Below are 27862 nucleotides of genomic sequence, written 5' to 3'. Positions count from 1 at the left end.
CTCATAACAACAAAGAGCAGACTTCGCCTTCCTCACCTTTTCTTCATCACTTTGCTCCTCTTTGGTTTGCCAGAGTGAGGTACTGTTTTTCTCGCGAGGTTTCATGCAGCCTTGGCTCCGCCCACCGTACCTTCGCAAGGCGGTGTTGTTTCCTTTTCTTCCCATCTTGGCCTCACCTGCCGACTTGCAGCTGGTGGGTGGCTCTCTTTAGTTTGAGTATGGCATTGACCTTTGCGGGTTTTTAAGCAAGTTATTGGTGAGTGTCTTCATTATTACCACTCTATGCTGTTGCTGCCATTGGCCCAAGGACTTTTTTCAGAAGCTCTCAGAGTGGCAGCAACCCCAAATCCAAGAGCTAGTTTTATCGGCTTTGTGGAAGTAACGTCTCCAGGTAACAGAAACGTCAGCCGCCTTACAGGCTCCGTGCTCTTCCCTAATTCAAGCCAGCCTGACCACCAGGTGGTTACGCCTTAGATGGTCGGCCCCTGCCGTCCTGCCCCTCGGGGTGCCCTATGCCTGTGGTCTCAAGGAGCCGGGGCCTGCCAGCTCTTCCACATTTCCAGTCTCTTACCCCATAAGGCTCTCTGTATTTTCTTGGACCTCTTCTCCAACCCTGCTCAGAGTTCTGAAACCTTGTTCTTCTGATCAACCACCCTATTCTCAACCTCCTTCTCTTAAAAAGAAAAAAAAGAATTATAGGAAAAAGCATCTGAGAACCCTGTTTCCTTGGGGTTTTAGGAAGCACTTCTATGGAGCTGTTTTATTCATAAAATATTTCATAATATTTTATCAGAAACATCTGGTTCTATTCCTTGACCCACAGATAGGGGAAGAGCTTGTGTGTCATGAAAACTGGAGGGAGGCTTGTGCATTTCTGGATCCAACAAGAACAAGAGTGGCATTGATCACTGTCCGCTCAGGTTTCCACCTTCTCACAGGCAACACCAAGGTGCATTTAACTCATTCATGTGCTTACAATGATAGCTTAGAGGACAAGCTCAGGCTCCAGCCCATTACTAGCTGGGTGATGGCAATAAAGTCACTTAACCTCTCTAGGCCTCAGTGTCCTTACTTTAAAGCAAAAATGATACCAGTCCTAACCTCATAGGGTTTTTGTGAGGATTCAATAAGCTAATGTTGATGTGATGGCCATGATAAAGAACTGTTCATCTTTTATGTTGTGGGAGCATCACTGATGAACAAACCCCAGCTCTTGTTGTTTGGGATCCACTATAATATATTCCCACAAGGCTGCTCCCAGCTAATGGCCAAGCATGATAGGGGAACAATTGCAGGTCATTTGAGATAGGAGACCCCCTTCCTCCCAAAGATGACTTTGGTTTAAAGACTCCCACTGACTTGGCAGAACATTTCTTGGAATTGCACTGCAGCTCGAAACTCTTTCTACCCAAGCTTCCGTCCTCCCTGTCTTCTTCCACAGGTGTCAGATGATCACTGTCACTGTGGTAGGAAGACTCTTGCCACTTTCTACTACTTCCTCCCCTTTTATCTTTACAGGTTTTTCACCCACAATAAGCCCTTTTTTTTTTTTTTAGAAGATGTTGGGGGTAGGAGTTTATTAATTAATTTATTTATTTTTGCTGTGTTGGGTCTTCGTTTCTGTGCGAGGGCTTTCTCTAGTTGTGGCAAGTGGGGGCCACTCTTCATCGCGGTGCGCGGGCCTTTCACTATCGCGGCCTCTCTCGTTGCGGAGCACAGGCTCCAGACGCGCAGGCTCAGTAGTTGTGGCTCACGGGCCTAGTTGCTCCGCAGCATGTGGGATCCTCCCAGACCAGGGCTCAAACCCGTGTCCCCTGCATTAGCAGGCAGATTCTCAACCACTGCGCCACCAGGGAAGCCCCAAGCCTTTTTGTTTTTATCCCATCTTAGTGTCTACAAACACAGTTGGTAAAAACCAACATCTGGTATTCATAGATACACATATATGTACAGCTATCCCTGGTATGTAGTACATGCTCTATAAATAGTGCTTTTTATTATTAATGAATAGAGTGATAGGTAGCATAACCATGAATGCTCGTGGGAATTCAGAGAAGGGAAAAATCATTTCAAACTAAGACATTCAGAAAGATTTTGTAGGTGAGTTAGATTTAGAGCTAGCTGGAAGATTCTCTAAAGTGAGATTTGTTGAAGATTGGGGACAGGCAATTTGAGCTAGGAGAATAATAGAAGAAACACAGAGGCTGGGGAATGGAAATTCTTCTAGATTGGCTGGAGTGTAGGGTACATGTGCTGTTGTAATGCCATGCAAGTCTAGAAAAGTAGGTTGAGGATAAATTGTGGAATGGATTTATATGAGTTAATTCTGCTGTTGTACCAAGCAAACCCCAAATCTCAGTGGCTTACAGCAACAGACATTTGTTTCTCATCTGTGTTCCCTGCTGGTGGCTTCTATGACTCCATATCATGTGTCTTCTCATCTTATTCTTCGACTCAGACTGAAGGATCTGCTCCTACTTGGGAAACCTGGTTTCCCAAGGCAAAGGACTGGCCGAAACATACGATGGCTTTTGAAGCTTCTGCCAGAAACAAGCCATGTCATATCTGCTCATATTCTATTGGCAAAAATAAATCATATGGCCAACCCTGACATCAACAGAGCAAAAGATACCCCTCCAACACAGGAAGCACTAAAAGTCACATTGCCATGAAAGAGGATGTATGGTCCTCTCTCAGGAAAGAGGGCTAAACAGTTGGTAACAATAAATCTATCTCCTACAGGTGAGAAATCATTCAGTTGACCAAATATGAACATTTAATATCTTTTAGTAGGCTCGTGACACCATCAGCGTTCCCTTTGGATGAGATGAATCTGGAACAGGGGGAGTGGACAGGAGAATAATACTGCTCCCATCCAGGAAGGAGATGATGACAGGCAGGCTAAAGTTGCGACAGCTGGAATGAACTGTGCCCTCTCTTCCAGAACCCAACTCCCTAGTCTTTATTCTAAGACCTGATCAAGCAGATGAAGAGGAAAGTCACCTGTTAGGATGCAAAACAACGAAATCACTTTGTAAGTGTCTGGACATTGAGGGACACATGACCAATTCTCAGGTTAGGCCTCAGAAAACTATGAAAGAGAAGTCGGATTTGTCTTTAGAGCCTACTCTCCTTGCACCTCTCTCTTCACGAGATCCCACAATTTCCATCCCTATTGACCAAGCCCCAGCTCACAGTGCTCTCATTTTGTCCCTAAGATGCCCAGGTGTCCCCACCTGTGATCCCCCCCAGGCCCTCCCAGACCCTCCCAGGTGACACCCACTGCCTCTGTCCTGACCCTTCTGCTTCAACTCACCTTCTTCAGAGAACCACTTCACAATGTCATCCTGTCCTCAGGGCCTAGCTAGGCAACTGGCTAGCTGTTTCCTCTAAAAACACAGTTCACTGTAAAATGTTACTTTACTATCCTGTTCTAAAATATTTAAATTTTAAATGAATGCCTCAGATGGAGAATACCTTCACCTCCAAAAAGCAGCCTTTTATATAGGCCAGTTGAAGGAGAAATTCTTAAGCAAGGAAAACAATTAGGTCTTAAGCCAGACCACACAGGCAAGTTCTCAGTGTGTTAGCATCCTAGCATCCCATCTCTGCCCCTTTCCTAACAGAGTACATGGAGTGTGTCATATACTGTTTCCTGGTCTACACAGAGTGCAGTTTAACTAGATAATGCCAAACACAGCATTCTGTTATCCTACAGATGCATTTTAATGAGAGTAGTAGATTCAGAGCCAGACACCAATGCCTGAACATTCCTGAACCCATAATGATCATGCTGTGTGCTATTGTACAAAACTTCTGACAGGTGTTAGTGTACTTGCTGTAATCCTCTCACACCATAGACAGACTTTCTAAGTCATTGTTTTTGATGGGAATAGAAAGGAAGGTCATGCCAGAGAAAAGAGTGACCCCAGGCCAGCACTGGTTTAGTAAGTATGTCTGGGCTAATCTTTTTATTTTTATTGTTTTTTCTTTTTATTATTATTTATTTATTTAATTTTTTTTTACATCTTTATTTGAGTATAATTGCTTTACAATGGTGTGTTAGTTTCTGCTTTATAACAAAGTGAATCAGTTATACATATACATATGTTCCCATATCTCTTCCCTCTTGCGTCTCCCTCCCTCCCACCCTCCCTATCCCACCCCTCCAGGTGATCACAAAGCACTGAGCTGATCTCCCTGTGCTATGAGGCTGCTTCCCACTAGCTATCTACCTTACGTTTGGTAGTGTATATATGTCCATGCCTCTCTCGCTTTGTCACAGCTTACCCTTCCCCCTCCCCATAACCTCAAGTCCGTTCTCCAGTAGGTCTGTGTCTTTTTTCCTGTCTAACCCCTAGGTTCTTCATGACATTTTTTTCCTTAAATTCCACATATATATGTTAGCATACGGTATTTGTCTTTCTCTTTCTGACTTACTTCACTCTGTGTGACAGACTCTAGGTCTATCCACCTCATTACAAATAGCTCAATTTCATTTCTTTTTATGGCTGAGTAATATTCCATTGTATACATGTGCCACATCTTCTTTATCCTTTCATCTGATGATGGACACTTAGGTTGTTTCCATCTCTGGGCTATTGTAAATAGAGCTGCAATGAACATTTTGATACATGACTGTTTTTGAATTATGTTTTCCTCAGGGTATATATGCCCAGTAGTGGGATTGCTGGGTCATATGGTAGTTCTATTTGTAGTTTTCTAAGGAACCTCCATACTGTTCTCCATAGTGGCTTACCAATTTACATTCCCACCAGCAGTGCAAGAGTGTTCCCTTTTCTCCACACCCTCTCCAGCATTTATTGTTTCTAGATTTTTTGATGATGGCCATTCTGACTGGTGTGAGATGATATCTCATTGTAGTTTTGATTTGCATTTCTCTAATGATTAATGATGTTGAGCATTCTTTCATGTGTTTGTTGGCAGTCTGTATATCTTCTTTGGAGAAATGTCTACTTAGGTCTTCTGCCCATTTTTGGATTGGGTTGTTTGTCTTTTTGTTATTGAGCTGCATGAGCTGCTTGTAAATTTTGGAGATTAATCCTTTGTCAGTTGCTTCATTTGCAAATATTTTCTCCCATTCTAAGGGTTGTCTTTTGGTCTTGTTTATGGTTTCCTTTGCTGTGCAAAAGCTTTGAAGTTTCATTAGGTCCCATTTGTTTATTTTTGTTTTTATTTCCATTTCTCTAGGAGGTGGGTCACAAAGGATCTTGCTATGATTTATGTCATAGAGTGTTCTGCCTATGTTTTCCTCTAAGAGTTTGATAGTTTCTGGCCTTACATTTAGGTCTTTAAATAATATCTAGGAATAAACCTACCTAAGGAGACAAAAGACCTGTATGCAGAAAATTATAAGACACTGATGAAAGAAATTAAAGATGATACCAACAGATGGAGAGATATACCATGTTCTTGGATTGGAAGAATCAACATTGTGAAAATGACTCTACTACCCAAAGCAATCTACAGATTCAATGCAATCCCTATCAAACTACCACTGGCATTTTTCACAGAACTAGAACAAAAAATTTCACAATTTGTATGGAAACACAAAAGACCCTGAATAGCCAAAGCAATCTTGAGAATGAAAAACGGAGCTGGAGGAATCAGGCTCCCTGACTTCAGACTATACTACAAAGCTACAGTAATCAAGACAGTATGGTACTGGCACAAAAACAGAAAGATAGATCAATGGAACAGGATAGAAAGCCCAGAGATAAACCCACTCACATATGGTCACCTTATCTTTGATAAAGGAGGCAGGAATGTACAGTGGAGAAAGGACAGCCTCTTCAATAAGTGGTGCTGGGAAAACTGGACAGGTACATGTAAAAGTATGAGATTAGATCACTCCCTAACACCATACACAAAAATAAGCTCAAAACGGGCTAATCTTGAGATGCAAAATCTCTTTCATCCACCAGAGCATCAGAGCCCTGATGGAGGCAATTGTTTTTTTTTTTAAAGTCAACGACTCTAACAAAATCTGCCCCTTGGGTGAATAACTTGGCATCTCCCCACCAGTGGCATCAGGTCACACGATATGTTCATCACACCATCTACCACAGGCACAGAGAGGCAAAGGCCTTCTCCAACCACAGCTTCCAGATTTTCCGCTCTCAGTAAGCAGTGCATCCAGTTGGACCTGAAAATATATCGCCTGCGGCCAATTGTTCCTGAGCCAACTCTGAAGTCGTGAGACAGCTATCGATGGGGCAGGGCTGAAAGACAAGTCACCCGGAGGTCTGGTCATTCCGCGGCTCTGCTGTCACATCGGTGCCACCCGTGCCTGGGACTCCGTGGGACTTTCGGCACCAGGTTCCCTTCCACGGCAGAGAGAGAGCCACTGCTCCTAACATCGGTGAGTTAAAAGGCATCTGTTTATGGATAAATTTTGCCAAGTTTGTGTGGAGTGAGGCAACGGAAGAGGGCAAGACGGAGAGAGCTGAGCTGAGAGAGGCTGGGAGGCTTGGGCTGACTTGGCAGTTGACAGGTTTTGTTACAGATTTTAAAAATAATGTTGCTTTAAGAACAGAAAGAAAGCCAAGCCAGGCAACATCAACAGTAAGTTTTCCTCCTTTTTCCCCCCAAAGATATGCTGAAGCCAGGTTTAATTTTATGTCAGGAAAGAATTCCCTCCTGAGACTTTCCTGGCTACGGTTCAGTTGAGGATAATGTTTTCCAGCCATGTTTCCAGAGTCCCTCAAAGAATGAAAGGAAAACGGCAAACAATCACGAAACCTTCACTTTGAAGCAGCAGGGGGAGCTGTTATGATAAAGAAACTGGGTGGTTTCTTCTTGGATGGAGGTGATCTCTGAAATTCAGTCAACGTTCCCTACCTTTTATTTTCAGGACCAGGGAGTACCTAAAGAATAAAATATTTACAGATGCTAGCAAATTTTATACCTCTGATTTTAATGCAAAGACTTCATGTTATATTTTACATCAAAAGGGAAGAAGTTGCCCGCATCTGCAAAGCATAAGAGTATTCCATGATTACTTCCATCACCGTGTCATAAAGCATATCTCATACTGTTTATTGCAATCCCAGAGTCCCCGATGGAAGTGGATGTTTAAAATTGGACTTCCAGAGCGTAAAAAAGAGCCACTGTAACTGCCGCACCAAAATTCACCTATCCTTACCACACAAGGTATATCAGGGCTGCCCAGACTACTTCTGTCCAGTAATTCTGGTTTTTAAATTACTTGGGCCCATTTAAAAATTGAGGGAGAGGTTGGGAGGCCAGACTCACTGCTTATCATTAGAAACAGTCTTTGCTCGATTTCTTATTGGGTTGTTTTGAGGTCCTACATTAAAACACACAATGTGACTTCACACAGAGTTAAGGATTAAAATGACTGTGTTGTTACTATGTGTATACTCTACTATCTGTAACCATATGTTACTATTGAAAATGTTAGTGCATTTTAGCTAATTCTCATGGCTGCCTACCTCTGATTACTTGGTTCCTTCTAGCATCAACAGAACCCGTATGTATGAAACCTTCTGAAGCTGAACTTTGACAATTATTGGGGTTTCTCGTACACATTTCTGTGGCTGTTGCTTATATGTTGTCAAGGATGCCCCCAGGAGTAGTAAAATAGGCTTCCAGGGAAAGCTGGCTAAAGAGAATGCTGAAGTTCAGGGAAATTGGGTCCCAGAGAAGAGGGAGATAACGGGAAATTGGCTGGAACACAAAAGATTCAAGAGGAGAAGAGGCATCTTTCACGGAGGAAGTTAAAAAATCAAAGACCTCTACAAACAGGTGTATGGGTAATCCAATACCTGAAAGACTAATATTATATGATGCAAGGAATTCTATTACAGCAGAGTGCCTCAGATTTTCAGAGACATTATGGGAAAATGATCCGAGAAAGCAAGAAATTGGTCAGAAAATAGACTGGTAAAGGACTGGCGGGAACAGAGTCTACATTATGCAATATGTATGTATACAATGGAGGTGCAAGAGTTGAGGTAACAGAGAGAGAATTAGAAGGAGTTCAAGGATGGCCTAGTCTTCCTTCAGAAGAATTTTGGGAGAAATTACTGTTAATGTTCTGTCGCATCATGAAATACTTTGCATTCCTGCTCTTGAGAGAAGAACAAACATATCAGCTATTTCCAAGCATGGCTGGCTTCTATAACATATTGAATATCTCCTGATATACTAATCAGCAGAGTTCTCAGTGGTTCCAGAAAGTTCCAGATCATCCTGAAACTGCTTAGGTACCCATTCTAAACTGTGATCTGAGTAGGAGCTGCCATATATCTTCACTTAATCTTTATACTGTGAGCCCCTTTGGGTCAGAGCAAGACTTCATTTCTGCATGTCCTCCATGGGAACCTCTGACCAATTCTGATCCCCAGAGGGCCCACTGGGGACATTAGTGAATCTGACATTACCTGTCAGATTCAGGGATAAATCAGTAATGGAAGTTTTGTTTTGATAGTGGTTTGAGGTTGAATTTTGTTCTTTCTGTGCAGAGTGTCTCTGAATTTAAATGGGTTTCCACACGTACCTAATTTATAAAGCAGCGTTCACTCAACAAGAAATATAAAGCCTTTGTGTTTCTAAATCATTCTTCCCAATTGTACTATGTCAAGTATTAATTCTCTGCTGGGTAGTGGATCTTCTCAGGCAACTGAGGCAGCTCCATAATTTTCCAGTTGTTTTCAGATATTAAACCTCAGTCCAGCCAGTCATTAAACATGAGTTTATCTTCACCTTCTGCCCTCCTCCACTTTACCCCGTACAAGCATGAACTGGTGCCCTGCCCGTCTGGAGGGCTGTTTCAGGGCACCACCACCTTGTATCCCCCTTTTAGGATTACCCTTCCAGGGTGTTGAGCTGAGAGGTAAGACAGGGAACGAGAAGAGCATCGTGCGAACAGGCCACCACCATAATGTCTCTCTCTTGGTAAGTGCTGCTTCTGTGGACACAGCCTGGCCATTTATGCCCTCTGGAGGCAGGCCTCCAGATTCTGGCTGTCTCTGGGGACTAGAGGTAGGAGTCCTTTGAGCCCCAGTGATTTGGGAAGTTGGAAATCCATCTCAGCCATTCAAGCCCCTCAGCTCTTGTCACTGGCCATATACTCCACAGTCTTCTGCAGCTGGAGCGTGGTGGGAAAACTGTATTGGAACTGGCGTGAAACAACCTCAGTTACATTCTAAGTAGCATCCACTTGGCCCACAGACATCTCCTGTCTCGGCCATTAAACCGGGTGCCCCCAGTTTAACACTGCCCCCCTCGAGCCCCGCTCTCACTAATACTCATCTCCCCTGCTCCCACGATAAATTCACAAGTCCTTTTCCTCAGAAATGCTCAAATAGGGAACCAAAGGATACAACAGTCTTTGTGAATAATTCTCTTAGAACCCCTAAGGAGGTTTTAGGGAGAAAGACCGGGTACCCGCATTTCCATTCCCCATGGGAAGGGGAGGGAACTGCCTCTCATCTCACACACACTGAACTCTAATGACCCTTAGGTTTACCACCTCTCTCTCTAGCTCCCAGTTTTATAATGTAGCGGATCGAGGCTGGTAGCAGCCGGCCACACCCATCATCTCTTAAGAATGTTGGCTCTGACTCCAGTGTCTGTCAGCGAAGTTATTGAATTCTTTCTCTGTCCTCAGTCTTGGGTCCTAGTTGCCAACCCCAGGTGCCCCACTGATAGCTTGTTATAGATTAGAAGTGAACAAAGATCTTTGGAAGAAAGAAAATATGGAGTAACCATAAATATTTAGGACAGATATTTGGAATCAGGTGGGCCACTCTTAAGATTTTTCATTATTACCTATTAATTCCATTTCTTTAACAAATAAATAAGAACTAAAAGTTTATCACAAATCAGACATAATGATAGACTTTTGTAATGCGAGAAGGAGACATATGCCCTGCTCTTTAAGAGTCCTTCACTGTTGTGTAATGTTTACAATTGGGCATCCTGATGCTAGTGGGAAGGTAGGCTAAGGGCTCTAAGAGCAGGCGGAGGACGTGCTCCTGCGCAAGCCAGGGTAGATGTCAAAGAAGAGATGGCATGTGGTGGGGCTCTTGAAAAATGAATGGCATCGGTCATTAGGTAGGGAAAAGAAAATAGAGGAAAACCTCTCAAGTAGAGATAATAATGGCATGTGCAATGACAAAAAGATATAGAGATTATGCTGAATTTAGCACACATGCCTTTGGGGTGGGGTGACGGTAAAAGATGGGCCCAGCAGAGTCACTTGAGTCTAAACTGCAGATAGCTTTAAATTGTCTGTGAAGGGGTTTGGGATTTTCCTGTATATGAAATAGGGACTATCAAAGGTTTTAAAGCAAAAGGATGTTACACCGAATGTCATTTTCATAATAAGTCTCTGACATCAAGGTAGACTAGGATAAGAAACCAGGGAGTTAGGAAACAGGTGTGATCACCTGGGGGAGAATTGGTTAGTGCCTGAACTAAGTATACAGCATCGGGAAGGAAGAGGAGGGACAGATAGGAGAAATCTTTCAGAGGAGAATTACTCAGTGATTTTAAGCTTGGGTGTCTGGGTGCATGAAAGTATTCATGAGATAAGGAGAACAGGAAGATCTGGCTGAGAGGAAGATACTGGGTGCAGTTTGGGACATGTTAAGCTGGAGGTGAACTGTGGGACATCTAGGAGGTATTTGGGCAGGAGTTCAAGAGAGAAGTCTAGGTTAAATGTGGGAACAATCAGTGAGTAGACAAGGCTTGAGGCTAGGCGAGTGGATGTGAGAATGTCCAGTTAGAATATGTAGAAACAGAGCAGGATGCTGAGGATAGAACATTTAAAGGGCCAGAAGAGGTGAGAGAGGAGCTAGGGAAAAAGGGTGAGAAAAATCAGTAAGAGAAGAAATCAGGTTGCACCAGGTCTCAAAAGCCAAGGCTGGGGTTATGTCAAACAAGACAGATGTAGCCCCAGTGTTAAATGTTAGAGAAAAGTATGCAGAATAGAAACTGGAAAAAAAAAAAGGTAATGAGATAAATTGGGAAGTAACTTGGGTGATGCTGGCTTTAACCAGACCATGTTTTTCTTATGTTTAGATAATTGAAATGAATGTCTTAAAATAGGTGTTTTAGAGAACTTTTAGCTGTCTCTTGGATCAGAAATCTCTGCAAATGCTGATTTTTCCACAGACCATGAAATGTGCTTATATCCTTACATTTTTCTTTAGGATAAACAATTTTTTAGCAAATAAGCAAAAAGGAAAAGACATTCATTTTTTTTTTTTTTGAAAGGGTAAACTATACATGAAAATGGCCATTACTGAAAGGGTTGGAAGTGATAACAGCAATTTTTCTCTGTAGGAAAGGAAATAACTTAGGTTCAGGAAAAGTAGCTTGCTGACAAGGCAGTCAGTCACAGGGCTCCCTGAAGGAAGTTAAAAGATTGGTTTTTTAAGGTCATAGTTCGATGAAAAGTGAAGTTGATGTTCACTTGAATAAAGCTTTCTTCGTTTATCCTGACTGGACTGTCAAAGTAGCCAGCAGAAGCACAAAAGGCTGGGGTGCTAATTCCTCTCTCCGTGCTCCAAGATTCTAAATGTCAAGTCAGATTATTTGCTGAAAGAGTAAACATCTTGAAATATGATGAGAAAGTGCATAAATGATATTTCTCCATTCAACATTCTTTATTCTAGTTCCACTGTATGCATGTAAATGCATGTTTTCTTGAACAAAACATCCAAAATAAAACGCTTTTAAAAACTTGGCACTTGCGAGGAATTGGATCCATGGCTCACCATATAAATATACAGTATTTTTTCTTATATTCATAGATGACACAGTATCAAACAAAAATGATATCTTTATGTTATTTCTACTCTAGAAAGTATCTTAAGGTATGTGTGGACTCGAAGAGGATGAAGGAGAAAGGAGATAAAATTAATTGCCTACTGCAGGCACATGCTGAGAATTCTGGTAGTATTAATGACGGTGTCTATGAGTTGTGTCCAGTGCTCAAAGAGCTAGAGTGTCCTCAACATTGGCAGAGGTCTTCTAAGCTCCCCAAGCCCCACTCAGTGTTTATCCTATCATAATGCGGTTAGCAAAGACTGTGGACCTGTTCTCATTCTGAATCAGGGATAACTTGGACCTAAGAATAAATGCGGATGAACGAAGTGAAAGATTATCTTGGCACGTCACTATGGATAGATTAGGTTCTATCTCTTGGCTCTCTTTTGGAAAGCAGGCTTGCTAAACTATCATAAAAGCATAGGAGTCTACCTAATTTGCATTTTCCTAGAACTGTATATTCCTTTATAACCTCAGAGGTTTATCTATTCCTACATCCTACCCAATGTGGGAATCCCCCCCCCCACACACACACACACAGCAAGGCATCTGAGTCAAATATCTAGACCTGGGCATCACACAGACTTGAGTTCCAATACCAGCACTGTCACCTATAAGCTGTGTACTGAGGCAAGTTGCTTAACCATTTAAAGTAAAATGGGGATGATTAAAATTCCTCATTTGTGGGACTAGTATAAAGACTAAATGTGATGCTATATATTATACACTTGGTATAGTGCTCCAAGCTTAAATGGTAGTCGGGAGAAGAACTGACTGGGGTCAGTTATTTTCAGTTACCTGGAACTTGTTTTTAAAATAATAGTCTTTCCCATTTTTGAGATGTCAAAATGTTATAATGTCTTTCCGTCAATTAAGCCAAAATCGTATCCTTAATTTTGCCCACTAATACTAACTCCATCCCCTGGAATGCCACAAAATAAATCCAGTTTTCAAGTATTTCCATTCCATTCAATACTGAACCATCCATTGCTGGGAAACCAAATGAACAAGACATCATTTCAGGCTGAAATAATCTCAGGTAATAGAGGAGAGAAGATGCGTATGTGTTTGCATAGGACACAGATTTAAAGTATTTAAGGGTCCAGAGGTATACAAACAGAAAACAGGTAAAGGACAGGAAGAAATTCATTTCTGGAATGCAAAGAAAGGGTGAAGCCTGTGACTGAAAATAATTTGTGGAACAGGAGCTGTGCTACACCCTGAAGGATGTGTTAGATACAAGGGCATCCTGAAGGAGACCGCACATGCAGAAGCGCCCGGGCATGTTCAGAAAACGAGGGGCCATGCAGTGGGCAGTAGGCATGAATCTTTGGTTTCCAATGATATGGTGGTGTATGTATGCACCAAACATTGGGGCTAGATTGAACAAAAACAATGCCTCTCACATAACTGTACTCTTCTTCAGTGGAACTTTACAGCTGTTATAATTAGCAGGACAGTCATAATTTTGTTTTCTTCATCCATGAGTACTCAAAGTACAAAGCTAACATAGACAGTCGTTGAAAATTGTTCATGTTAAAAAGACATCCGTATGTGCAAAGTTCGGGACCTACCTGGTCAGAGTCCAGAGTAATGAGTAGAAGTGAGCCATTTTTTCCCGTTGGCGTAGCTCCCTCCCTTGCCTTCTCATCTATTCGAGGACATCACGCTGCCAATTAGCCCATTTTAACTTTCTCCTTACTGCTACAGCTTTCTCATTATCACACAAACATGCTCTGATTTCTCCCAGCCTGGAAAACAATTCATCTCAACCCTGCTTCCACCTCCAACCAGCTACTTTTTACAGGGGAAAAAAAAAATCTTAGGAAAGAAAGTGGTGTGTCTATAGTTCCCATTTCCTATTCTGATGTTTTCTCTGTGGGCTTAGCCTTCAAAATACATCTGCCGTCTGACTTCTTATCATCACATGTTCCACTACCACTCTGGCCCAAGCCACTATCATGTCCCTCTTGGATCCCAATAGTCTCTGAAGTGGTCCTCCCATTTTTTGCCGCTAGTCTGCCCTACTTTATTCCCAACGTAGCATCCGGATGTGATTCTGCGAAAGCATATGTCAGATCATGCCATTACTCTGCTCGGATCCCACCGAAGTTTCCCATCCCATTCAGAGTGGCATCCTAGTCTGCACAGTAATCTCTCAGGACCCATGCTCTCTACCCTCATGGTTCTCTCTCTGACTCCATCTTCTGCAGCTCTCCTCTTCACTCACTCTTCTCCAACCACACAGGCTTCCATACAGTTCCTCAAGCTTGCCGGGGGACTAGCCTCATCTCAAATGATTATGTGCTGCATGCCTAATTATCTCCCAGAAGGTTTTCTCTTTTCAGTATGATTTCTATTGCTTGTAATAGTTAGGTTGGTCTACAGTGAAAAAATAGCTTTGTCTGTGATTTGAAAACACTGTCTAGAAACTCCATTAATAAAACATTATTTTTTTAAATGTATCCCTCATGCCTTACTGTATAATTTTTTATCATGTGACCCTTTTTCAGCTTTCATCATCTTCAATTACCTTTATTGTTGTATATGAGTGACAGCTCCTTTCTACTTGCAAGTCTCCCCGGCTTTTTCTTCACAGGCACTGGCCCCTGGGAAGGTCTCCTACCTCCAAGAGTGCTCTACAGGCTCCTTCACTGACTCTTCCTTCTCAGCTCCCAGCGCTTTGGCAATTCACAGATTTCTATCTTTGGTCCTCTGTTCTTTGTAGATATTCAACCCGGGAGATCTCATCCTCTCACTAACTCAAATCTTCAACTGTACACTGTGTGCTCCCAATTTAAGCCCAACTTCACACCTGAGCTCCCTTCCCAATTGCCTACCAGCCAGCTGTGTCAGTATGTTCCAGTGTCACTTCAAACATAATATTTCCCAAATTGGACTCGTTAAATTCCTTTGCAGTCAGTCAGTTTTTCAAGCAAGTCAGATCCTCAGTGAATGTACCACTATCCGTCTAGATGCCATTCTAGAAATCTCCAAGCCCTCACTCCTCTACCACATTCATTTTCTTGCAGAGATCCTTAGGGGAAGGCATCTTTTCCAAGCCCACATCTTTGAATACAAGAGTGTGGGTAGCTTAATGCAAATCTATCCCTAAAATTAAAATCCATATTCTGCATCCAACAGAAGAAACTTTGGGCACCCTAAAATGATAGATGTGGATTCTGAATACCAAAAAATCTGGGTTTATAATCCGGCTTTGCCTTCTGTGGCCTTAGGAAAGTTAGTAAGCTTTCTTGAATCTCAGTTTTCTCATCTGCCAAATGGAGATAATAATAATTACTTCACACATTCTTTGGAAAGATTAACTGAAATAAATAATAGGCTAGCCCCTAGTGACACACTGATACTTTTAAGGGGCACTCAAAATATTTAATTTCCATCATTCTTTCCTATCACAAGAGGCAATTATACTTGCTGAAAAATTCTTTTGTTCAAATATGTTTGAAATGTGCCCCCATCCCCTAAGGAACAGGTTGTAAAAGTAATCCAGCTGTGATTTAATATTGAGAAGGCCAAGCTGAGGGAGTTAGCTGAAGGGTGTAATTCACCTGATTCACAAGCCATCTGAACTTATCTGGAATGTACAAATGATCTTTTTAGTGAAATCTTTTTACAAGATGGTGTATTCTCTTTGTTTTGTTCTGTGGAGTGATGGGAGTTTGCTCCTGACACTGTTCTACTAAGATCATTGGAACTCTGCTCCAGAACAAGTTAACAGAATTAAAGGAGCAGATTGGTAGTGATTAAGAGCCTGGGCTCTGAGTAGAACTGCCAAAACGCAAATCCGCTCACTAGCTATGTAGCCCGAGGCCAATTATTTAATTTCTCTAGGTCTCAATTGTAATGAAGTGTTGCTGTGAGGATTAAATAACATAATAAGTGTAAAGGACAGAGGCAGGAGTATCCAGTTAACACATCACATTCCCTCAGGGTGTGAACATAATCTGGAGTTTTCTCGCCATAAAGAGAGAGTAGGATGACCTGGATTAGGGAAAATACCAGAATTATGGTAATTATGACAATTGACAATTTAAGGACATTTAAGTGTTATTTAAATATTGGTTTTAAATATTGTTCTATATAGTCTCATTCATTAGATTCTGAAGGAAAGTCATGTTTCTTGTTTAGTGCATAATTTAGAGCAAGGCTATTCTATATTAAAAGCCCAAGTGCTATTCTAATTATTTATTCCCATTCCTCTTTATTATTCACACACAAGAATGACCTTGTTCTTGGACGTGTGCTTCCATCACTTCATTGCAGTTGTCATGAATGTATATGATCCTAAAAAGAAATAAGTAACCACATAGGGCTTGAACTTCCAAAGTTGGTATTTTCAAACCCATGAAATAATGGCAAGTATCACAAGCAAGGAATAAGACTACTTCTGAGTTTCAAGAATGATTTTCACTGGAGAACAATGACCAATGACACTGCAATCAGCATGATCCTTTCACCATGGGCTTAATATAAAACATTTCATTGTCCTCTCCCCAAAACTCCCCTTCTCACAACAAACTTTCCTACTGACTCCCTAATACCCTGCCACTAGATTCTCTTTTGGATACTGTATTCTCAGTAAAGTAAAAGAATTATTCTCTCTGAAGTATCTGCATGATGTCTCCACTGAAGCCCTGATATTCTTGGATAAAGTTGGGGCATGGAATTTTAGCATCCAGTAAAGAATCCCACTTCCTGACCTCATCAAGCATTTTAGGGACTACAGAAATCAAGCTAAGTAAATTTGGAAGATCAGTTCTATCATCTGTCTAGTCAAACAACGTTGCCACCTCATAAAAATATTCTTATTTCTGTCACTATGATTTTATTATGAAGTAGCAACTAAAATAATGAAAAATAGAGTCCAATTTTAATCATGGCTCCCCCAGGTGGATCTGAGCTACCTTGAGCAAAATTGCTTAATAGTTTTGTGTCTTGGTTTCCTCAACTGAAAATGGATATTAAAACAATAGTACCTACATCATAGGATTATTGCAAAGATGAGTTAAGGTAATTTATAGATAATTTCTGGGACAGTGCCTTGCATGCATTAAGTATTTAATAAACTATTATTAGTACTGTTATTGTTTTCATTTTGCTCAGTTCCTGAAAATACAGCAAGCTAAGACAAGGTGCAATATGGAATGCCAAAATATATGACAACCTTCAAGCCTGTCATGTTTTAAATGAGAATCCAGGCTACTCAGCTAAAAAAGCCAAAGTCCCTGCAAGCTACAGCAATATACATTCAAGATCTAAGTAGAGTGAATACTGGACAGGAAGGACAAAAAAAAATAAAAATAGAAATGGAAGCACAATTTCAAACCATGCCTTAAAAAACAAAAAGTAACATTTTTCACATGAATGAATATTTTATTTGCATCCTGGGAATCTTTGGGAGTAGAAGGGTTTTGACTTTTCTGGTCCCAGTCAGGGATAAATTACCCACCAAGTACTGACAGGAAAAATACTCACCTAAATGTTATGCACCTCACTCCCCACTTCCTCTCCCAGGACAGATAGAGTTTCCATTTGGACAACTGTTCTGAGTTTATTCCTCCCTATTATAATGCTGAGTAAATAGAGTCCACAAGATTAGGACTGTTCAAACAAGAACTTATTTTAATCAAAAGGAAGGAAACTACTACTTCATCTGAGAAGGAGTTGATGAGATTATGTGGCTAGGAAAGGCATCCATCTATTTAAAAAATGACAACAGTCCCCATCCTCTAGATGTATCTGACAGCACTGTTTACTGCATATCATGTGGATAAGCTACTGCAACATTTTCCTTTAGATACAAGAGATTTAAATGGTAGAACTTTAAAGGCAAAGACAAAGAAAAGCATTTATTGATTATTAGATAGTTCAAAGCCATTTAAAAACAGTAATCGAGCTCATATGTAAATAGTAGGTAATATGGTAGGTAGGATAGCATATTTGAATGCAAAACCAATTACTCTAAAGTAATTTATTATAAAACCTAATCTTCAATTCCAAGTAAACAATCAGACGATATTAAAATGTACATGAAGCTATAACTGGCCAGGAACACAAGGAATAAAAAGAGGCTACTGCTCTGTGGTACTGCTCTGAATGCAAGATGTCCTAGAATTGTCAATGCCTTCAGTGATGAACTATTTAGGGGGAAGGAAAGAGAAGGGGAAGTCTCTCTTGACTCAGCAAGAAAATGTGAATGAATAAAAACCAGGCTTAAGGAATAAATAAATAAAAAGGAAATCAAGTGTTATAATTGAAAAGAGAGAAAAGGTTAGACAATGAAATAAATACTTTTGTTCAGATGATTTGGGAGAGAAAAAGAGTCTTAGATAACAAAAGGGCATATGCTTAAGGGTTATGAAAAGACTGAATGAGGAAGCAAGTTCTGGAAGAAACCAGAAAATGTAAGTCAGTTCAAGAAATGGGGAAATTCGTTCTAAAAGTTGAGACAGAGAAAGAGAGAAGAGATAAAAATGTCTTACATTTTATTGCACAGTAGGCTTCCTAAAGCATCTGGCAAAAGCTGTCTTTCTTCATTCCTACTTCCAAAACTAGACTTTCAAATTAGCCTGTCTCCTTCCTCACTGGAAAATGCCTTGAATCTAAATATAGATGACCTCGATGATGCCACTGACCTCAAACCAGGCATTCGGGGGGCACTCCAGAGAGGGTTGCCGAGAACTGGGGTGGGAACGCGTCATAAGGAGGGTTCTCTTGCAGTAGAGGAGAGTAACACCCAGATACAAAGTCTTGGACATATACATGTAGAAAGTTCATAATGATATAAAGAAGCAAGTGGCAAGAAATGCAGAGTCTGTAAGGATCGAGTGTCCTAGGGGTGTTTCTAGAGGTGGAGGTCAGTGTTAGGATTGAAAGAAGGGCAAAGTCAGGGAGGAGTTAGGCATTCCAGAAGGGGCGAACAACATAAACGCTGAGGTGGGAACACTTCAGTGCGCTTACAGTGAATGGGGGGAAATACAATTGCTAGGACTGGTTGAGTCCTTGCAATTTTTTAACCATCAGCCAAAGGAGATGGGATTTTTTACCATCATAACATGTGGACCGAGTGGAAGATTTTGAACCCAAGATAGGTATTATGAAAGAAGCATTTTTGAAGATTTACTTTGATGATAGAGTGCAGGAAGGCAGAAGGGAGAGGAGACCAAAGACCTTATTTCAAGAGCCCACATATCAGATAATGGGTTAAAATAAGGTGGTAAACTAAATTGTTGGATTAAGTGTAGAAGTAGTGGATCAAGAAAAACGACTTGATATATATAAAGAAAAGTGACTTGGTATTGTGGGTGAAGGAGAATGATGAAACTGTCATTCTATTTGGTGGCTCTTTCCTCTCTCCTAATGTGTTTATTTGAAAGACCTTTTGGCACTTAATTACGGCTGCTGAAGTATACTTTCTTAGGAATGCTTATCTTATCTTCCCTGACTTAATGGTCTTCTCTCTCATATCTATCACCAATATTATCAAAAAACTCTGCTGTTTAACAACTTCTAGGTGATTTCTCAATTTCTCATAGGAGATTCATACGATATAATTCAGTGGGAGAAATATCTGCGACATACCTTTCAATGCATTCTCTCAGATTGCTAACAAGCAATCAGACCTCTAGAAACCATCTTAATTACAGGAAGAGGCATCTGAAGTCACCCTCAGTACTAACAACGAATGAGGACTACAAAGCCATGGGTAAGGGCTTCCCTGGTGGCGCAGTGGTTGAGAGTCCGCCTGCCAATGCAGGGGACACGGGTTTGTGCCCCGGTCCGGGAAGATCCCACATGCCGCGGAGCGGCTGGGCCCGTGAGCCATGGCCGCTGAGCCTGCGCGTCCGGAGCCTGTGCTCCGCAACGGGAGAGGCCACAAGAGTGAGAGGCCCACGTGCTGGGAAAAAAAAAAAAAAAAAAAAAGCCATGGGTAAAAACCCACAGATAGTCTGAAAAACAGCATTTCTAAAGCTCGAATTTGAATCAACACAGATAACAAGGCTTCTATCTGAATTCCTTCAAATAAAAAAAAAAAAAGCAGTGGCACACAGTTTTCTGTTGACAAAAAGAAGGGAGGGAGCTTCATATTTCTCTCCATCCTAGATATAAAGGGGAAAGCGGAAGGGAGACAGAGCTCTTGAACACCAAGGAATGTAATGGGCCTATCCATAGGACACACACTGATCCGCTGACTTTGATTCATCCAAACAAATGTCACCTGTCCAAGGAGGACTCATATCCACGGTCAATCTCCGCATCACCCCCAAACGTGGAGCTTCTCCACGGTCACTCTCCCCATCACCCCCAAACGTGGAGCTTCTCCACGGTCACTCTCCCCATCACCCCCAAACGTGGAGCTTCTCCACGGTCAATCTCCCCATCACCCCCAAACGTGGAGCTTCTCCACTGTCAATCTCTGCATCACCCCCAAACGTGGAGCTCCTCCACGGTCACTCTCTCCATCACCCCCAAACGTGGAGCTTCTCCAAGGGCCTCCTCTCAGAGTGCAGCCAGTTATAGGAGCTAGCATCTTGAGGAATGTTCTTGAAATCCTCCTCATCCTAACTCCTCGTGTAAAATCAGTGCAATTCAGATCAGGTCCTCAGTTACTATTAAGCCTGCTCTGAAATGCACTTGGAATTCAACCATTCCTCTCCATCTCCACGGCCTCCATCCTCTCCCAAAGCACCATTACCTCTCATCGAGACTGAGGCAATGGGCTCTTATTCTCTCCACATCCAGTTTTCCCTTCTCTAATGCATTCTTCACACAGAATCCAAAGAACTCCTTTTCCTTTAATGTATTCTGTTTCATTATATCATTATCCTCATTAAAATTGTTCAGTGGCTTCCCACTGCACTCAGAATAAAACCAGTTCTTACAGAGACTCATAAGGCTTGCCTGGGCTGACCACTGCCCTCACCAAACTCATCTCCCTGTTGACCTTGCTCCAGTGACTCTGGCCTTCTCTCCAACCTTGAACACAACGTTGCATGTACTGTTCCCTCCGTGTTTACCCACAATCTGCCCATCCTTAGAACGACCATTCTAGACCTCACCAAACTATATTAGTTCCCCTCGTTAGTTTCTCCTGTTTAGAATTCATCTGGCTACATAGGACAAATGATCCTCTAGTCTATGATTTTATGTATATTTATATATTTATATGTTTAATATCTTCTTCACCCACAGACAATCAAGGCCATGAGAATGGAGACATTTCTCACTATATCCCTGAGGCATAGGACAAGTCTAACACACAGCATGAATCCAATAAACACTCGATAAATAAATGAATCTAAAATGTAAACTCCAATAGGGTAGTAGTAGTCATCTATCACTGGTCTACTGTTGTATCCCTACTGCCAAAGGATATGTATCTTAGAAACATTGGTAGATGCCCTCAAAGTATTAGTTCAATAAATAAATAAACAAACAGTTTTCCCCACTAATAGCTAATTCCATTGAGAGACAGGCCTAATTACAGAAAATTCCTTCTCAAAGTGAGTTGGAGTCTCTCAGTCTGTCACTTCTGTGGTTTTGCCCTTTGATCTAGACCTGACTACACAGAATAAGATTAGTTCCTGTTCAGTATGAAGTTGGGACATGCCAACTTCCCTCAACCATCTTCAAGTGAATGACGTGACTTCCAGACTTTTCTTTACTTTGCTTGTTGTTCCCTGCACATACTCTAGTTTTATAATTGTTTCTCTTGAAATGCACTGTCCCAGACTGTACCTGTGATATATACTAAGGTATTATTATCCCCATATTTTCATGCTGGATATTTTTATTAGCAGTGCCTAATTACACACCCTGGCAGGCAGGCTCTAGTATTAATTTACATTGAACTTTCAGCTTACTATTAAACCCCAGGAATGCAATTAAATCAGGTCCTCTATGTCTACTACTTATGCATTTGATTTTATGAACCTAAGTTAGGATTTTCCACTTATCCCTAGTAAATAGCAATGAGATTTAACTCTAATTTTCACACTCTTGAGATCTCTTCAAGTCCTGGTTCTGTCATTCAGTGCACCTACTCTCTGTCTCAGTTTTATATCATCCAACACCCCAAAATGTTGACTGTACCCACATTCTTAAAACTCTCTCCCTTATGAGAAATCACTCTCTCTTAGTACTCTGTCATCTTTCTAATGCTCCTTCTCAGTCTCCTCTGAGGCTTTCTTGTATTTACTTATTCACTCGTCCATTTGATAGGTCATGAAATAAAAGTTTACTGAACACCTCCTCTGTACCAGGGACTGGGCTAGTGTTCTGGATGGAAATACAAAGATGTAAAAGACACAGCCTTTGTCTTCCAGCTCATTTCCCAAAAGTCCCTTGGCCTTCAGTTACTACTGTGCAATGTTACCTATAAACATTGCTAAAAACATACATTCTGCTAAATTCTGAATCAATGTATCCATCTTTATAATCTCTCCTAAGCTCTAAATGCTTATTTTCAGTGCTTTACTGGGTTTGACTTAATTATCCCCCCAAAATCTCAAACTCAACATGGCCAAAACTTAATTCATTGTTTATCACTACACCTGAGCACCTCCAGGATATTTTCGATATTCCTGATCTTGATTGATGGTATCATCATTTGCCCAGTCACCTAAACTAGCAAATTAGGAGTCACCCCAGATTTACTGTTATTTACCTTTCACATAAAATGGGTCACCGGGTCCTGTCAATTCAATCTCATAAATACCTCAAATACTTCTCTTCCTCTGTATCCCTACTGCTACTATTTTAGTTATCTTCTATCAGATGGATTATTTTTATATTCTTCTAACTGACTTCCATATTTCTAATTCCATTCTCTCCAAATACATCCTTCACACTGCTCTCTGAGCACCAAAAGGAATTAAGGCATTTTTATAAAACATGTATTCTGTACAGTAGTAAGATTTCAACAAACAAAAGAATAAAACATGAGGCCAGGCAAAAATAATCTAGGAAAAAAAGATGGAGCCAGGAATAATATCTAATGTTTATTCGTTCTTCCTGGGACTCTGATACTGCTCTAAGTGCTCTGCATGTGCTATCTCTTAACAATCATAGCCACCCCTATGAAGATTGATAAGGAAACTGAAAGGTTAACATGTCCAAGGTCATTTGGCTAGTGACCTAGTAGATCTGAACCCAAGATGTCTGTCCGTAGAGCTCATGTTCTTAATCACTCACTATGCTGCCTTCTAAAAATGAAATAGAAGTACAAAAGTTATACCGTGAAATTTTATAAACTTGCTACAGGCGACCAACAGATTTAACTCTTAACTGTCAAACAGTCAACACAAAGAGGAAAGAAAACAGATACAAGGTTCGTAGTGTTGTAAAGTAAAACAAACCAGTTACCCATGGAAAACACAAATTAATGCTAAGACCAATTTAAAAAATGGGAGCAAATTGACATAAGCCAAGTTGGCTGCTCAAAACTGTTAGGTTCTCTTGGTAGGATCTGTATAGCCTCTGACAGTCAGAAGTAGGTAAGGGCTATAGGTTCCTTCCAGGAGCCACCCCACGCCATGTTGGTATACTGTAATGAGAGCAAGTCTCAATCTAAATTCTGACATTCTTTTCAACATTTCGTAGCACGCAGACAGAAGAAAAATATAGTCACACAGCCTTAAAAAATTAGTGAAATCTCAGCTTCCACCTCAAGCACATTGCAGGAATGGTTTACTCAGGCCAGATGTAGTGATGTTCTAGCAGCTGAATCGCCAGCCTCCTAGTCTGACCAAGTTACAGGATCCTCGTGGAGTGGCAGGATATTTCTATCCGTGTTAGGTTGCTTCCATTCATGCAAGGACAAGGGTACCTTTACAGCATTTCCAGCACATTTACCAGTATTGAATGCCGGTGAAACATCAGTGAAAATTTATTTCTATCATCCCTTTGCCAGGGGTTCTTAAACATTTTATGCCATAGACCCATTTGGCAGTTTGACACAGAGTGGACTACTTCTTGGGATAATGTTTTTAAATATATTTAGGGGGAAAAAACCCATGATATTTCAAAGAAAGCCAATTACATTGGAATGCAGTTATCAAAAATAATGTAATAAAAATTGTGCTTCTCTTTTAAAGCATTGAATAGTAAGGCTTAAAAACTACTGTAGATCTTCTTAAGTAATGAATCTAAATTTTACCTTGAGATATCTACAATAACTGTAATGCTACATGAAAACTGATCGGATTGTTGGTGAAGGATGCTCTTTCGATGTCGCCAATATTTCATGGTATCAGATGACGATGGCTTAATGTATCCATCTCAAGTTAGACATATTCCTAACACAGAGATCAGAAAGAAAATAAGTCCATAGATGTAAGTAAATGTTTTCTAGGCCAAAAATAAGAAGAGCAAGTAACTTGTATTGTAGCTTAAATGACAGTTTTCACATATGAAAAGAATCCAGCAAATGATGGGTGTGCAAAATCTACTGTAACAGAAAATGTGAAGGTAGAAAGCCTTGCTCACCGAGGACCATCCAGGGTCCAGAATCTTGTTTTTAGAAAACATTTAGTTGTAAAGGTGCTTTTGACTATACCTATTCTTACCTACTGTGTATTGAGACTTTTAGTTTAACTCTCAAAATACGGTGAGGAAAAAAGGGAGTTGCCTTTGCTGGTCCCCTTATACTACAAGGACCTTTAGGACTTCTGTGGACAGTCATCAAGGAGTCTCCGATCGTCCTGAACATGGGTACAAACTTTAGTACAAATAGGTAATCCACAGCTCTCACCAGATTCTCAAAAGGGACTTGACCTGCCAAAAGATAAGAAGCATTTTTCTAAACTATTTTTTCCTTCCAGGGCACACCTGTTGATCTCCTTGGCAATAGCTTTACATTGCTCTTTTGGGTATATTTTCTTTTCTTCACAATTTCAATCTAAATCTTTCTTAACCTGGTCAAGAAATCTCCTGTTCAGTCTTTCAGAACTTTGTGAAGGGCGCTAAATTCCTTTCCAAAAAAGCCCTTCTAGTGTGTGAGCACCAGTTACGTACCACCACCACCTGAAGGAGTTTAGAGTGGGTGCTCACTGAATTTGGAGTCAACAGAGGAACCGTGTAAAAAGAGAAAACCTTCCTCTTCCCAGGTTTTCCTCTTTTTAAACTGAGGTTCATGCTTGGGACCCCAAGAATCTAGATGAAGAAAGAGAAAAGATCAAAACCACATTGTTCTAAACACATAGCTATTTGGAAGCACATAGAGAACGATAAAGAAGCCCATGTAACTAGGAGCAAACTACAAATGCTTAGAAGGGGATTTGTCATGCACAAATTGTGGATTTGTCTCTATTGTCCTGGTGGCTCCAACCAGGCAATGTCTGTCCCCTTGTTGACATAGGGCGGTCCTAGAACAAAGAAAGTTGATGACATAAACACATCCTTTTCCCAGCACTTGAGTGTGTGTGATTTAACCTTTAACTCTTGCTTGTTGATGTAGGTGAGATGTCAAATACTTTCTACTGAGCTGCTGGCAACTGTTTAAAGTGTTTTCATCACTCTTCCACTAAGATGAATCCAGGCTCAGTCTAACCCGTCGCTGTAATCGAGTTGCCTCCTCCACTCTCTCTCTTCTCTCTCTGCCACTTCCTCCAGACCCAACAGGAAAGCGGCGACAAAAACCAGGGTTCAACCTGGTAGTCACTGTAAAACTGCAGTTACTTCAAGTGTTGCTTCCTGTTTTTGAAAGAATACATTCCTAGCACGGAATAGAGACTGCGGTCTTGTGACCAACTGTGAACAAAGGATTTAAACTGTCACACAAACAATAGGGAGTCCTATCAGATACTGTAATCCCGTTTTCATCCTCCTTTAATTCTTTAGACTCAGAGATAAAGCCTTTTACTTCCTCTGGATCAAACCTGCCATGAAAAGACAAAACAGTGCCTTCTACCCACTTCACACTTAAACCCATTCCAACTTTTCCTGAGGCTGAACCTAAACCCATCTGTCTACTCAAAGTTTTAAATGGACATTTCTGTTTAATGTTTAAGCCAAAAGTATAAAGTTCTTGCTAGTTTTGCCTTTGCAAGACAAAGGTCCTTCCACCACCAAAAGAGGGGCAAAAGCATGAAACTTCTCAGCAGTGTAATCTCATATATATTTTTTTCTTAGTGGTCATTCTTGCTACCTTAGAGATAGGAGACAATCCTGCTAAAAGAATTAACTCTTAAGAGACCAGCAAAATAACAGCACTTATTAGCACATACCTGGAGAAATGAACTTTTATAGACTAAACACCGCCATCCACATTTTCATGTTTTCAGTCTGAAGCTTGCACTCATTTCTTGGAAAGGAAATCTGTTTCATTAAAGAAAACAGGTTATGCCAAATATACAAAAATAACAGTGGGAGGTGGTGGGCTGAGGGTAGGGTGGAAGAAGGGCACTGCATGACTCAGAGAAGCCTACCTTCTATAATTAATACTTTTAAGCCATTTTAATTCATATTTAAAATAGAATCGTATGGTCAGAAGGGAAACAACTAACACAGCTAAAATAGTGTTTCTAAATCATACATATACACACAGATACTATCACAGAGCTAAAGTGGAATGTGTCAAAACTATATATATGTGTGTATATATATATATATATACACACACACACACGCACACACACACACATATATACATACATATATATATTGTTCATTTTTTTCTGTATGGATAACCAGCTTCTCAAGTTATATTCTGTATGAATAAACAGCTTCTCAAGTTGCATTTCTCTTGGCATGCTGTCAGATACCTATTGACTGTATATGTATTGGTAATTTCTGACTCTAATATTTGTCTATTCTTCCACCAAGACCACACTTAAGTTTTGTAATTTTATACTGTAGCAGTTCAGTTCTCTCTGTTCAGTTCTGCTTCCTTCCCTTCTTTGTTTACAAAAGTATTCTTCATTAAAGTTTTGTGCGCACACACAAAAACGATATACATATATATGTATGTCTATATGTCTATAATCACACATGGGTAAAGTACGGTGTGTCTTTTATGTGCTTATTAAACATGGATTTTTAAATTATCCATACCACATAATAAAAAATTATCTCAGCTGAACTGTCTACTGGGCAGTCTACTCATGAAAACCTTTCCACAAGAATGTTTAAAATAGCCATAGGTTCAATTCTTATTTCACCAGTCATTTAAAGCAGTCATATCCATTACTACACCTTGAGAGGAAGAGGTGGAAAATTAGGCACTTTTGGAATCATGATGCCTGTCTCAGATACCATCTATAACCACTCCATGCACTAAATAACCCAGTGGCACAGTAGCTTTAAAGAGTTCATGTACATCTCAGAAGTGGCCTCAAGGATTACCACTTAAAGATATCCCCTGACATAAAAAATTCCACCTGTAGAAAACAAAACTTAGGGAATTGATAAAGTATGGTCCACACTTGTTAAATATTAGCAGCCCCAAATTCAGATTCAAGGCATATCAAATTTCTAAATTACAAGCTAGAGAATGTGAAAGTTTATATGGTTCAATTTAGTAACTATCCAGGGAGGTAAATACTTCATGGGGTTCATATTTTAACTCATAGGTAGACAAGAAAGGGCAAGAACAAAGGGCAGAGGTAAATAGAGCTCTGCACAATACCAGAGCAGACTGTTTAAGTAACACAGTTTAGTCCAAAGCCAATATCACTTGATTGAATTTAACAGATTTTTAAAACTGAGATTTAGTGAAATTATTTTTGATATACAGACAAAACCTGCAACATCTCAAATTGTATTTTGTTTGTAAAAAGTATCCGTTAAAGTGATATGGTAATATGTATATTTTGTGGCATTTATGCACATCAAGGTGTTAAGATAAGACACAAGTTTCTTAGAAGTACAACAGCATCATACTTAAAAGAAAAAAAAAAAAAAGAAAGGAAACCAGAATCAGGGCACTGGTTGAAGTACCTCAACAACTGAGGAGCTTGGATGTCAAAGCAGCAGCAAATGGAAAGTGACTTATCAGGTCATAGAGAGCCTGACTCTGTTCCTT

General features: G+C 40.6%; 1 protein-coding gene across 1 annotated transcript in view; it reads left to right on the top strand.

Moving 5' to 3' along the window:
* Positions 1 to 6129: 6129 nt before the first annotated feature.
* DAB2 (DAB adaptor protein 2) overlaps positions 6130 to 27862 on the top strand; it is a 169935-nt gene continuing 148202 nt past the window's right edge. The window contains exon 1 of the mRNA XM_067730573.1: positions 6130 to 6382. The gene's annotated coding sequence lies outside the window, so the exon portion shown is untranslated. The remainder of the gene's footprint in view (positions 6383 to 27862) is intronic.

The sequence above is a fragment of the Pseudorca crassidens genome, chromosome 3, assembly GCF_039906515.1.
Source record: "Pseudorca crassidens isolate mPseCra1 chromosome 3, mPseCra1.hap1, whole genome shotgun sequence".
In the NCBI taxonomy this organism is placed as follows: Eukaryota; Metazoa; Chordata; class Mammalia; order Artiodactyla; family Delphinidae; genus Pseudorca; species Pseudorca crassidens.
The sequence above is the reverse complement of the archived record's forward strand: the minus strand, read 5'-3'. Positions and strand labels throughout refer to the sequence as shown.